We start from the raw sequence: 14,466 nt of genomic DNA on the forward strand, positions 1-14,466 counted from the left end.
GAGGATTCTTGCCCCAGGAGAGGGGAGAACTGATAGTGTTTAGAATGTAGAAATCATAGCTCAGCTTTGAGCATGGTAACATCCCTATCAAGAAAAAAATCATAGAAACAGGACTTTAGGAAAGAGAAAAGATAATTTTCTAGAAAATTCCAAAACTGTTTTTTTCCCCCCTCCACAAATCAAGAATCAATCTTTGGACCATGAAAGAATGTATGATAAAAAGAACATTCTCACCTCACAAGCACAAAAGCCCTTGCAGAGTCAGGAGTAGGAGAAGCTAGGAAGAGACAAAAGGGGAAAAATAATTTCAGATTCAGTGTGGGTTTTGTGTCCTGTTTCTGCTGTTCTGCTAGAGTCCTGTGAGTTCTCTTGGATTCCCTGACAGATGTATGGGAATCCCAGAGCTGAGGGATTTATACCATGCTCCCTGTGTGATCTTCTGGTTGAGCATCTCTGTGTCTGCCACGTGGCTTTGTGGTGTGGGCACAACAGAAGTGCTGGCATGGTGGATCTTGGTGGAGAGAGGGTCTGAGACAGGGTCCCAGGGTTCCCCACAGCCTGGGTATGATGTTGAGGAGAGTGTGCCCCAGTCTGGAGATGAGGGTAGAGGTGTGACGTGGGGAATGCACAGCAGTTAGCTGACCATTAGAGACCCAGAAGACATGTGAGGCTATCACCACAGACCAGGGCAAGGAGTGACCAGTGAGGGACAATGAGACTTTGGAACACAGGTGGTTGGATAATCCCACAGCAGGGCTATAATCCTATAGACAGGGCTTGAACCTGAAGTTCTAGTTACCTGCCAGTCTACCTTAAAGCATAGTTTGACTTTCCTAGAATCTATGCTATTATGAGACAAGAGTTACCAGTTAGAGAGATTAGGAGCAAAACAAATTTCACAGGAGGATGCACAGTATCCCAAAGAAGAGAAGCTGGAAGAAAACTGCACTGAAGCAGGGGCAGGTTGAGAATTGATAAACAGGCTCTGAAATGACTGATAAGATCACCAGTGCACGGGTGTAGCTCACTTTTATGGAGAAGTGGGCATGTGGTATATGAATGCTTGGAGCTGGCTGAGAGACGAGGTATCAGATCACTCATACTTTCAAGGTGGATTGGCTCCTGACATAGAAATAACTGGGTCAAGTGAAGAGATACCTTGGGACCTGTCACGAGATGGGAGGAGGGCTGGAGGAGTCCCAGAGGAGAGTGACACATTCCAAGATTGAGCCCAGGACTCTGCTGAGCAAACCTCTTCTAGGAGAAAAACTAACGAATTTGAAAGAATGGGGGCTGGAGGCGTTTTGTACGCTTTTATTTTTAAATTATATTTGCTAATCAAAACATCTGTAGGCTGCAATTTAGCCCTGGGGAAAGTGCCCATTGAAAATTGTGTTGAATAGCAGACCTCAGATCTCATTATGTGAGTAATGGTCTCACAAAGCCTGCCTATTCTTTGCCACCCACTTGAGCTTGCACCATGGAAATAACCCCTTAGGCAAGAAGAGGAGTCAAACGCAAACACTGTTTTTCTGCAGATGCCTTATTGTTCCGTTGCCAAATATAGCACTGAAGACTGCAGTTTGTTTGTGATGCGGGAAAATCATTTAGCTGCTGTGAGCTCTGGTGTGGAAAGAGTTGTCATGGACAAATTAAGTGACCTATGTTTTACTTTGACAGTGCTATTTGGAGTGAAAGGTAGGTTTTGATACTAAATTGGGATAATACCTCCTTTATGAGGATTAATTATATAAGAGTTTACACTTTTCATTATTAATAGATTGTTCTCTTGTGATGAGTGATGTATAATTTTTTGAAGTACTAAAGGTTAACAGTGGGTCAAATATTCTGGCTAAGTAGTCCTTTTCTGGGACAAGTCATGAGAATTGTTCTGCTAAATATAAAGTCACCTTGCTGTTTGTTTATGATAAAGAGCAGAGAAAAGAAAGGAAGGGAAGGGACCTGAAAGGAAGGAAAGAGAAGGAATCTATGACTTTTCTGAGTATTGCCCAAACTACTATCATAGGTCCTGGCATCTCTGTCTGCTTCCTTTCACTCCCCACAACCCACAAGATAGTCAGACTAATCTTAGTATGTATTAATTTGGTCACTATCCTATTTCAAATCCTTCAGTGGTTTCTCATTCACTCAAAATTAAACTCAAAAAGATCCTACCATGGCTTGAGACCCTTCTGACCTGTTCCCTACTTGCTTCTCCCTCTTTGACTGCTCCAGCCTTACTCTCTGTTCCTTATATAGGGCAAATTCATCCCCAGCTCAGGTGGTGTGCTTGCCATTGCCTCCTTGGAAACACTGCCTCAAGTGTTTTATGATTGCTTTGTTTTTATTGATTTTGCTTTGCTATTTTTAAACACTTCATTGAGATATAATTTATGTACATTTAAAGTGAAAATTTTAATGGTATTTAATATATTTATAGAATTGTGCACCCCAATCTGGGGGTTTTCCAGGTGGCATAGCACAGGGGTAAAGAATGCCCCTGCAATGCAGGAGATTCGGGTTCAGTCCCTGGGTGGGGAAGATCCCTGGAGTAGGAAATGGCAACCCACTCCAGTATTCTTGCCTGGAAAGTGGACAGAGGAGCCTGGCGGGCTACAGTCCATGGGGACATAAAGCGTCGGACACAACTGAGTGACTGAGCATGCATGCATACATAATCTAATTTCAGAATATTTTCATCACCCCCAAAAGAAATTTTGTACCCATTAGCAGCCACTTTCATTTCCACACCTCATTCTCCAGCTCTAGACAACCACTAACCTACATTCTGTGTCTATAGATTTGATAATTCTGGACAATTTATATGCATGAGAATAAAATACAGAATAAAATATACAGTCTTTTGTGTCTGGCTTCTTTCACTTAGGGTCTTCCCTGGCAGCTCAGTTGGTAAAGAGTCTGCCTGCAGTGAGGGAGACCTGGGTTCGATCCCTGGGTCAAAAAGATTCCCTGGAGAAGGAAATAGCAACCCACTCCAGTATTCTTGCCTGGAGAATTCCATGGACAGAGGAGCGTGGTGGGCTATAGTCCATGGGTCATGAAGAATTGAACACGACTGAGTGACTAACAGTGTGATGTTTTTGAGGTTTATCCTTTTTACATCATGCATCAGTACTTCATTTTCATATTGTTTGATTTATTGATTACATAGCGATACTTATTTGAAATTTCATTGTTTCTGCTTATTTGTTTACTTGTTCACTGCCTATTCTAAATGGCACATACTCCTACTCAAGAAGCTCTTTCATTTGATGTAAACAAATCAGCTGTCCCACAGTGGGTGAGTAGGTGAAGTGTAAAATCTGACAAATAACTTACCTCTGTGGAGGATTCAGGCAAATAAGAGCAGGCTCAGATGAGAATCCTTGCCCACCTCCTCTACTACTGTATCTAGGGACAAAAACCTGAAGGTTAGGGGAAAAAATAAACCCTTGGATAAGTGCATGTGGGATCAGTCATGTCTGACTCTTTTGCGACCCCGTAGACTGTAGCCTGCCTGACTTCTCTGTCCCTGGCATTTTCCAGGCAAGAATACTGGGCTGGGTTGCCGTTTCCTACTCCAGAGGATCTTCCTGACCCAGGGATCAAACCCTTACCTCCTGAGTCTCCTCTATTGGCAGTGGATTCTGCACCACTGTGCCACCTGGGAAGCTCAAAACAGTTGGATAGGGTGAGTCTTGTTTGCAGTTTTCAGGATTTTCTTTGTCATGCTAGGGTGCTGCTCACTCAACCCATGAGAAGATCACCTGAATCTTGGGTAGAAGAACACTTGTTGGACTTAAATTAATTAGGGCCACTGGGATTTAACAACTCCCTACAGTTAGATGTGTTTGTCAAAATATGATAAAATATAAATGATTTTATCTTCAATAACAATTGCAAATAATATATATATATATATTTTGCAAATAATATTTATCCAATATAGAAAATCACCCCCCAAAACAAGATTTATTGCTCTGTAAGACATTTATTTACAGTAGAAATTTTATCAAGCATTTGTCATACACTCATTACATAAATAAAACATTTCTCATGTTATTGTTTAAATAAACTCTCTCATCTTACTAGTTCCCTCTTTAATGAATTCAACAAATTTTTATTATATATTTGAATGGATTATGTCTTTTCTCTATAATCATTTGGAAAGTTACATAGTTCACACACTAACGTAAGAATAGTTTGCATGGATATATTGGATTGCCCTAAGAGAAAATCAAGTTTGGTAAACAGACCTGATTCGGTTCTTTGGAAAGACACTGCAAGCATATGTGCTAAGTTGCTTCAGTCATGTCCAACTCTTTGTGACCCCATGGACTATAGCCTGCCAGTCTCCTCTGTCCATGGGATTCTCCAGGCAAGACTATTGGAGTGGGTTGCCAAGCCGTCCTCCAGGGGATCCTTCAGACTCAGGGATTGAACCCACGTCTCATTATGTCTCCTGCGCTGCAGGTGGATTCTTTACCACTAGCGCCTTCTGGGAAGCCCTTTTGAAGGACACTGATTGCTTTTAGTGGAAGCTTGTCAAGACATAATTTATATACAGTAAATTCACCCTTGTATGGTGTGCAATTCTATGAGTTTTCACAAATACATTTGGTCATAGTCCATCACTATGAGATGTAGAATATTTCCCTCACCCCAATAGTCCCAACTTAGCCCTTTCTGTAGGCATTGTCAAATTTTTGAAAGTTCTAGATTATTTTAATAGGACTTCAGATATGAGAATCACTGACCTAGAGGATTTACTATAATCTGAAAATCTCATACAGGCATGGGGTTCAAAGGAAAGGAAAACTGTCCATCCTAAATTCTGATTCAAAGTAGGCGCTTGGGAGAAAGTAGCTTTACAATAAGGTAATGAATTCCATGTGCTGGTGAAGCAAGCAGGGGCCTGGAGTGGAGGAGAATCTTTGAGGTGGATTATATGATTTGGAGTTAGGTTTGTGATTCTCCATACCAAGAGGCAATTCCTCTAACTTAAAAGGAGATACAGCCCTGAAAAAAGAGGAACACTGTTACACTAACGGGGTTGCATTACCTTTATTAAAGACTTGCTTTGTTGTCCTCACATTTTTTTCTGTTTCCCTACTGTCTGGTACAAATGATGATCCCAGGCCCAGAAACACTGATGTTCATTGGGAATTTTTGAAGAGTATATAAATAAATAACATAAACAGGTTATTAGCTGTATGTGTTTTCCTTCCCAAATCAAAAATTTCTTGATGGATTAGACTATGTCTCATCTTTGTTTATGTAATGTTTATTAGTGTTGGTATATTGATTTAGCTAGTTATCTAATTAATTCTCTTGTCTATTCACTCATAAAATTATTCTATGAACTGATAACTTGCCAGGAAGTGTTTTAGGCCTGGAGATAGGACATGGAAAGATGCTAGACAAGTCTCTTCCTCAAAAAGCTACATTCTAATAAGAGAAATAGCCACTAAATAAATAAACAAATAAAGTAATAAAAATCCAGATAACAAAATGCCAAGAAAAAAGCAAAGTTAAGTGGATAGAAAATATATAGAGCTGAGTATAGGAAGAAGCTCTGTTTTGGATAGAGTTGTCATGGGAAGACTTTCTGAAGAGTTTGCATTTGAACAGAGATTTAAAGGAGAAGGTGCCAGCTATATGAATATCTGGGGAAAGAGGACTATCAAATGTAAAGAGGGAACAGCAAGGGAAATACCCTTGAAATGAGAATGACCTTGGTGTGTTCAGGAATTAGCAAAAAGATTCATGAAATTGGATCACAGGCAGAGAGTAGTATGAAATGAGGTCATAGAGGTATGTAGGGCTGGGTTGTGTAGAGTTTTGTAGATACTGGTAAGATGTTAGGGATATAACTAAAAATATATGAAAAGCCACTGGAAATTATTGCACAGTGAAGCAGTCCATCTGATTTATGTTTTAAAAAGACCACTCTGGTTATTGGGTGGTAAGTGGATAATTTCAAGAGAATTAAATATTATGTTCCATTATGAGCATACAAGTCTTGGTTAGGTAAGGTAAACTGAGTGTTTCAAGACACAGAATGGAAAAATATCCCATTCAACCATATCTTTTGGATGTCATCATGATCTAAAAGGACTCAATTAATCTCTTTAAAGAGAAAATTTCCTTTGAGAGACAATTCCTGTTGGATGATGTTCCATGTTATCGGCAAGAGTTTATTAAACACCTTTCCTTCAAATCATCTCAGACGTGGTAAGAAGACAGGAGGACTCAGGTACTGCATCTTAATTGCTGTCATCATAAACAGTTGCATCTGGTTGCTGGAGAGACAGACACACGAGTCTGTATTCCACACCCATGGTAGCTGGAACATCATTTTCTATTATGTTCTATTTTGTTCTGACAGACAAATGATTAATTAGCACAATCAGCATCTCTCCTTGAAAAGGGCCATGGATCAGCGTGTTCCTCTCCATCATGTAATTGAATCAGGGCCCACACACCTGTTTCCACTTCCTTTAAACAAACACCTGCCCAGTAACCAACACAAAGCAATATTAAATCTCAGCCTGCCTTGTGCATAAGTACATCTTTCAACTTGACCTAATCAATGCTGAAAGCTAGGAAAACATAGGTCTCCAAGAAGACTGCTTCCTGGCCCTCACATGTAATCAGAGCATCTGTGGCTCTGTCCCCACTCATGACCATGTTTCCGAATGATTCAGAGTGGTTCTGAAGTCAGACCAGTCAAGGATCATACTGGGTTTTCCAGTTGTGTGACACTGAGGGATTCACCTAACTAACCCCTGTTAAGTCTCTATTTCCTCATCTTCAAAATGGGGATAGTGATGTTTATCATAAATGTTTGTTGTTTTTCCATATGTAAATCATGTACCTAAAAGGCTTAGCACAGTATTTTAAACATGGTAAGCAACTGTTAGTATTTTTTTTTTTTTTGCTATAATAAGATAATATTAAAAACAATTAGGTTGAAAAATTTCAGTTCTGGATAACATGGGGTAAATGCATGTATCCTCTCCCACTGATTACAACTAAAAGTCCGGGACAGAATACACAAATCAACTATCTGAGGACTCTGAAAAATATAATGGCAAGTTAACTAAGGAGGAGAAAAAAGCCTCAAAGAGCAACACTTATGAAAGATGACTTCTTGCTTCTTCTCTCCTCCCATATTTCCAGGCATAGATTCTTGGACCCCCTGAATCTTGAGACTCTACGAGTGTTAACAGAAAAGGCTGCACGAAAAGTCCTCTCTCGCGGGCCAGAGGGCTGGGAATGAGGACCCTGGGAAGAAAGATCTTTTACTTCTCTTAGCCCCGCTTCAGTAATAAAGTGGCATTCCTATGACAGTGGAAATTGCAGCAGCAGTGGAAGTGGCATCATGGGTAGCAGCTATAGCAGCAGGGGTTCTGCAAGCTCCTTTCTCTTGTTACTTTGCCCTGAGGTAGTTTCAGTTCTAGGCTTTCCAGGTGGCTCAGAGGTAATGTAGGAGACGCTTCGTTCTAGCCCTGGGTTGGGAAGATCCCCTGAAGGAGGAAATGGTAACCCACTCAGTATGCTTGCCTGGGAAATCCCATGGACAGAGGAGCCTGGCAGGATACAGTCCATGGGGGTCACAGAGTTGGATACGACTTAGCAACTGAGCACACACACAAATCCAGTTTCAGTAAGTTCATTACAGTACATGAATGCTAAAACCATGGTTTTCTAGGCAGAGCCACGCAAAAGAGTCAATAGGAGTCAGAGAATGTGGGGGGGATTTGCAAAGAGGAGGTAGCAGGAGAAAGGAATCCTTTAAATCTGAGTATAAAGTATTGGGCTCATCATGAGTCGTGCATGTGTAGAACTTGATCATAAGCAAGAAAAGTCTTCGAGATTGAGCTACAGTGTAGCCCACCATCCAGCCCTGGACTGAGCCCTGGGTGATGCATGCACAGGTAGGCCAGAGAGTACAGAACAACTATGAAAACTAAACTGACAATAGAGCCACAACCTGCAGGTAGGTCAGGATTGTGGTCTGAACCTAACTAGGTTAACCGCCTACTAAAGGAAACACAAAACAAAAAAATTAACACTCCTCAGAAAATTTTAACAGATCGCACAGTCAGTCTCAAAGCATAATAAATTGTCCAGGATACAGTCTGAAGTTACTCAACATACAAAGAACCAGGAAGACATTAATAACCTTCAAGTGAAAAAGTAGTCAACAAATGCAAACTCTAAAATGATCTAGATGTAGGAATTGTCAAATATTTAAAAACACATCTTATAATGATTATTCATTCATTAAGGGTGAACATTCTCAAAATGAATGAAAAGATAGACTTTTTCAGCAGAGAAATAGAAGGTATGCCAAAGAACCAAGTGGAAACTTTTGAACTGATAGACACAATAACAGAACTAGAATGTCCACCAGGAGACCTCAAAAACAGAATGGAGGTGAGGAAAAAGAGAGGGCCAATGAGCTTGAAGGTCAATCAATAAAAATTATCCAATCTGAAAAACACAGAAAAAAAAAAGTTTGATAAAAAATGAACAGACTCTCAAAGACCTGTGGAACAATATCATAAGTTCTTGTACATTATGGTTATAGTCCTGGGAGAAGAGGAGAAAGAAATTGGTGCAGAAACATATTTGAAGAAATAATGGCTGAAAAATTTCCAAATTTGGTAAAGGACATGTATTTGCAGATGCACGAAATTCAGCAAACTTCACATAGAATAAACTCAAAGAAAACGTGCTCTTACTCATCATAATCAAAGGGTAAAAACAAAAACAAAGCAAGAAATCTTGAAAAGGCCATAAAAAAACAATACATTAAAAAAAGAATCAGTGACTCAAAATGACGGCAGATTTTCTCATCAGAAACCATGCAGGCAAAAAACAAAAACAAAAACAACAACAGAACACCAGTGGAATAACATTTTTTAAATGTCGAAAGAAAAATACTGTCAAAGTATATTTTCACGACCAGTGGAAATGGCACTCAGGAATTTAGTTCTGAGACTAGTCTGGTATTTAAATTTTTTTTCACCAGACATTCCTACTATGTTTTAGATATAGTGCTCAGTACAAGTGATTTCAGGAAGATCAAGACTCAGCTCTCCCATCAAGAAACTTACTTTGAAGTCCAAGGTAAAGTAGAAATGCGAGCAATTAAATGTCACGTAAACATTGGAATTAAGGATGAAGTCCATAGAAGGGACTCTGGTGACACAGAGGAGGAGGTAGTCATTCTCTATTCAGGTGAAAAGAAAGAACCAGGCATACTGTTGAGAGGAGGTTATGTTTGACTTGAATATTCAAAGGTATATCCCAAAACATAGAGAAATCAGTGCAGTAGACTACAACAGGGAGAAACATGAATACAGCATGCAATGGTTTGTTGGTATATTTGGGTAACTTTTAATATTTTAGTTACATAGTATATATACATCTGAACACTTATTTTTCACTCTGACAAAATTTCCAACTTCCAGTTCATACAGAACATTGATTGATCTAATTCTTCCTCTATACAGAGCTATCTGATAATACTGGGGAAGCAATGCTCCAGGGGCAGATTTCAACCAATAGCTGATGAGAGTTGAGGAATAAATGCCCCAGCTCCCATATCCCTTGAACAGGATAACTCTGAAGCACTGAGGTCTCAGATTTCACCAGTGGAATTAAGTTCTGTTTGCCCACTCTTGGTGAACTTGCTTGACAATGCATACATTATTGATTTTCATTCACTGCCTCTCCTACTTCCGCACTTGCCTTAGTAATGTTTTCAGGGATGACTTCTCAAACAAACTATTTGAATTTGTATCCTTGTTTCAGGACCTAATTCTGAGAAAACTCAAACTAAAATGGCTTCACAGACTAGGTTTCCAAGGAAGCAGACTCTGAAATGTAGATTTAGAATTTATTGAGTATTCTTGTAATTGGGTTTCCTGGTGGCACTAGTGGTAAACAACTTGCCTGCCAATTCAGGAGATGTAAGAGATGCAGGTTCGATCCCTGGGTTGGGAAGATCTCCTGGAGGAGGCAATGGAAACCCACTCCAATATTCTTACCTAGAGAATCCCATGGACAAAGAAGCCAGCAGGCTACGGTCCATAGAGTTGCAGAGTCAGACACAACTGAAGGGACTTAGCACACTCTTGTAATTAACATCTGTGTGATAAGAAAGCAGGATTGGACAAAGGAAAGATTTTGGCTGTAGTTACAACAAAAGTCTCAAGCAACTCCAAGGTGAGCTCGAAAGCCAGAGTGATTCTTGAGAGTTGTCTTAAGTTGAGGTGAGGAGTCTTGGCTTACATTCCTTCATTATCAACCAGTCATTAGATGCAGGTTGCCCTGAGAAAGGGAACATGACTTTGAGCAGCATAGTTCTTTTTAGGAGCATGGTAGATGAAGCTTATATTTCCTTGAAGGGACCATTGGTAGAAACACGTTAAAGGCAATTCTGGTGAGGGCTTGGGAAGAAAAAAGGAGAGCTGGAGAGAAAGCTTCTATTGTCTTAGAGAATATGTATGTATATATATCCAACTGCAATTATATATATACATATATATATAATATATGTACATACATATATATCTGCAGAAGGCAATGGCAACCCACTCCAGTATTCTTGCCTGGGAAATCCCATGGACAGAGGAGCCTGGTGGGCCATGGTCCATGGGGTCACAGAGAGTCAGACACGACTGAGCGACCTCACTTCGCTCACTTCACTCACTTCATACTTCATCACTGGAGAAGGAAATGGCAAACCACTTCAGTATTCTTGCTGAAAAATCCCATGGACAGAGGAGCCTGGTGGGCTGTGGTCCATGGGGTCTCAGAGAGTCGGACACGACTGAAGTGACTGAGCACGCATATACATATATATATATATACATATATATATATATATATATATATATATATATCTCATCATCATGAGCAAACTGCTGGTAGAAGTATGAACATTAAAATAATTCTGGTGGGGTATCAGGCCTCAGACAGAAATGAGGAGTATGCTATTGGAAACTGGAGAAAATCTGACCCTCATTATAAAATGGCAAAGAACTTGGCTCAGTTTAGTTCTTGTGTTTTGTGCAAAGCAGAACATATGAGCAATGAAATCGGATATTTAGCTGAGGTTTCTAAGCCAAGTGCTGAAGGTACATCCTGCTTTCTCCTTACTGCTTATAGTAAAACACAAGAGGAAGGAGATAAATCAACAGGACAGTTAAGCAAAAAGGAATCAGATGTAAAGATTTGGGAAAGTCTCAGTATCCATATTGGAGAAGGCAATGGCACCCCACTCCAGTACTCTTGCCTGGAAAATCCCATGGATGGAGGAGCCTGGTAGGCTGCAGTCCATGGGGTCACTGAGAGTCGGACACGACTGAGCGACTTCACTTTCACTTTTCACTTTCATGCATTGGAGAAGGAGTTGGAAACCCACTCCAGTGTTCTTGCCTGGAGAATCCCAGGGACAGGGGAGCCTGGTGGGTTTCCGTCTATGGGGTCGCACAGAGTCAGACACGACTGAAGCAACTTAGCAGCAGCAGTAGCAGCAGTATCCATATAGCAAAAATGAGAAAGCTTGCTTTGAAGAAAATGTGTACCTTAAAACTCTTCCAACCTCTACTCACCACCCAGTTCCAACGTCACTCCCACATTTTATTTGTTATAGCAGCACCCCACTTCCTGGCACCAAAATCTGTGCTAATCTGCTTGGGCTGCTGTAACAAAATACTGAATGGCTTAAACAACATACATTTTATTTATTTTTTCTGAGTTCTGGAGGCTAGAAGTCCAAGCTCCCAGTGTTGTCAGGGTTGGTTTCTGGTGAGGACTCTCTTCCTGACTTGTAAATGGCTTCCTTTTTCTCTGCGTTTTCACAAGGCCTTTTCCATGAGCACATGGGAAAGAGTGAGAATTCTTTGGTGACTCTTATAGTCTTGTTGGATTGGGTCCCACCCTGATGGGACCACTACATTTAACCTTAATTAACTCTTTAACACCCCATCTCCAAATACAGTCAATTTGGGGGTTAGGGCTCTAAGATAATGAATTCTGGGGGACACAATTTAGTCTACAATGTGTGTCCTTATAAAGAGAGTGTTATATGATGTAGTGGCCTTTGACTTTACATAAATACCTGTATAAATAAGTCTCACCTTGAGCATAAATGAAGAGAAATCCCTAAACTTTGTTTAATACAAAGCAAAGCCATTCTCCTTCATTTATTTCAATAAGAATTCATAAAGGTGTGACTATGAGCAAGATACTGTTATCAGATGTGAAAGATACAAGAGTGAGTAAGACTGGGTTAGAAGTTCTTACTGTAATTTTAAATGACTTGAATGTTTTACAAAAGGATGCATGAAATATTCTTGAAAGTTACAGTTTTTCAGAAAGCAGACCACTCACCCACAAGAAAGGATAACCATTACCTTTCTAAATTTCAAAGAGCATGCTTATTTTAATTAAGAGTTTTCAGAAGGCAAATGTATGATCCATCGCTCTACAGTTATTCAGATTAAACAGATAATAGAGAGTTAAGAAAATATAAGAGTGTACACATAAAGTGACCGTGTCAGACAAATAGCCTACTTTACTACTTGGAGCCTCCACTATGGATGGAAGAAGCAGTAAAGTGGTTGCTGGAGGTTGACACCGTAAAGAATAGATAAGTGGAAAACTGGGCAAGAATGAGAGTTGAACAGGGCAGAGAACCTTCCTCTGTAATGCATCAGGGTTATGCACTCATTAAAGCAATGGGAAGTTCATGAGATTTACAGTTTTCAACAGCTCAAGAAAACTGTGTCAATAGATAATACAAAAAAGTAAATTTTATTTTATAATACAAAAAAGTAAATAGATAATACAAAAAAGTAAAAAATGCAACAGAGTAATATATTTGACAAATGCCCACACATCTCCATAGAATATAGATGGTCCAAAGTAGAAACATTTAACTTTTTTTCCTATGGGTAAAGACTTATTATTCCTATTATATTTATTAAGCGTTAGAAATCATATACTTTTAAATATCCTGAAATATTTGCTTTAAAAAAGAAAAATAGAGATGTCCTGTGGCTCTGGTACATTGTCATTAGCAAATAAGCAATTATTGAATGATAATGGGAATGGTAATTGAATGATAATGGAGAAATTGTGGGTGCATTTAGGAAGTGGATGCATTTCTTTTACTTTCATTCTCCTGGTGAATGAATAGAGGGCTGGCCTGAGGGTTAGAGGGTTACCAGCATAGGATAGCACTGAGCTCTTAAAGCACTCAAAAGGGAAAAGTCTTCAAATTGATTCTAATGATTAGAAATCGTTCTTGACGTGGAAGGTTCTTTCTTTACAAAATTCGGTTGACTTAGAAAAGGAGCATCTCATACTAAACTACCTGTCTATTAACATTGGAAAATTAAACTACTAGAGCCCGAGTCTTGGGTTAGAGAAAGATGCCACCAATATTTTGGCTTCTGTTCACCTTCTCTCATTTGCAAGAAAGACGGTTTGACATCGTTTCAAATAACCTATAATCTTTGCAAATTGTGACTGTTCTTTGCTGTTTGCATTAAAATCTGAAATTAGATATGCGACGCATCACTTCATAACAAAACATTTTTAAATTTCTGTCCTCCCACACAGAAAACTTTTATCCTTTAATCTATGTACAAATATCCTATTTTATGACCTGTATTATACATCAGAAATTATTTCTCAACAAAGAAATAGGTAGACTAGGTTTTCAAGTCATTAGAAAGTCTTCTGATTTTATTTTTTCCATTTTAGCAAAATTATTTTTGAAGATAAGGTAACTCTTGGCCCTGCAGACAAAAATGCACATATAAAAGAATATCTGTTAAACAAAATCTAATGGGATTTTGTGAGCATGCTTTTCTGTGGACTGAAAGGAAGATTTCCTTATACAAATCTACATAGCCTATGCATGTGCTGAGGTTCAGAGCAACCTTCAAGGTTTTATCTTTTGTCTTCATTTTGCAACCTGGGTCTTCACTCATGCATAACAAAACAAAGGGAAATATGTGACCTGGTTTTCCAATTATTGTTTCTAACTCAGGTTTCTCTATTCAAATCTTTGGCTTTGAATATTGAAATGGAATTTACGTGGAAGAAAATTAATACAGGAAAGGACCCCTGTCCTTCCATGTATAAGAAGTTAAATTGTTCCCCTGCCAATTTCTAAATTTGCAAATGATCAGGCAGTGTGGTTTTTAAAATTTTTTTTTCTTTTTCACTGAAATGGAATCATTCCAACCCTGAGTTGGGTTTTATCATTAAAAGATTTTCTATGTTTTCACTTTGTACAAATATTTACTGCAATGATTTCTGATTTCAAATATGTGGCCTGGATTTCCCTGAATAAAGTCAACTTGGATAGGTTTAACTTTATAAAAAAGAGAATGAAGGATCTTGGAACTTGAAGACAGAACAATATGATTTCCCAGA

The sequence above is a fragment of the Muntiacus reevesi genome, chromosome 6 (genome assembly GCF_963930625.1).
Source record: "Muntiacus reevesi chromosome 6, mMunRee1.1, whole genome shotgun sequence".
Classification (NCBI taxonomy): Eukaryota; Metazoa; Chordata; class Mammalia; order Artiodactyla; family Cervidae; genus Muntiacus; species Muntiacus reevesi.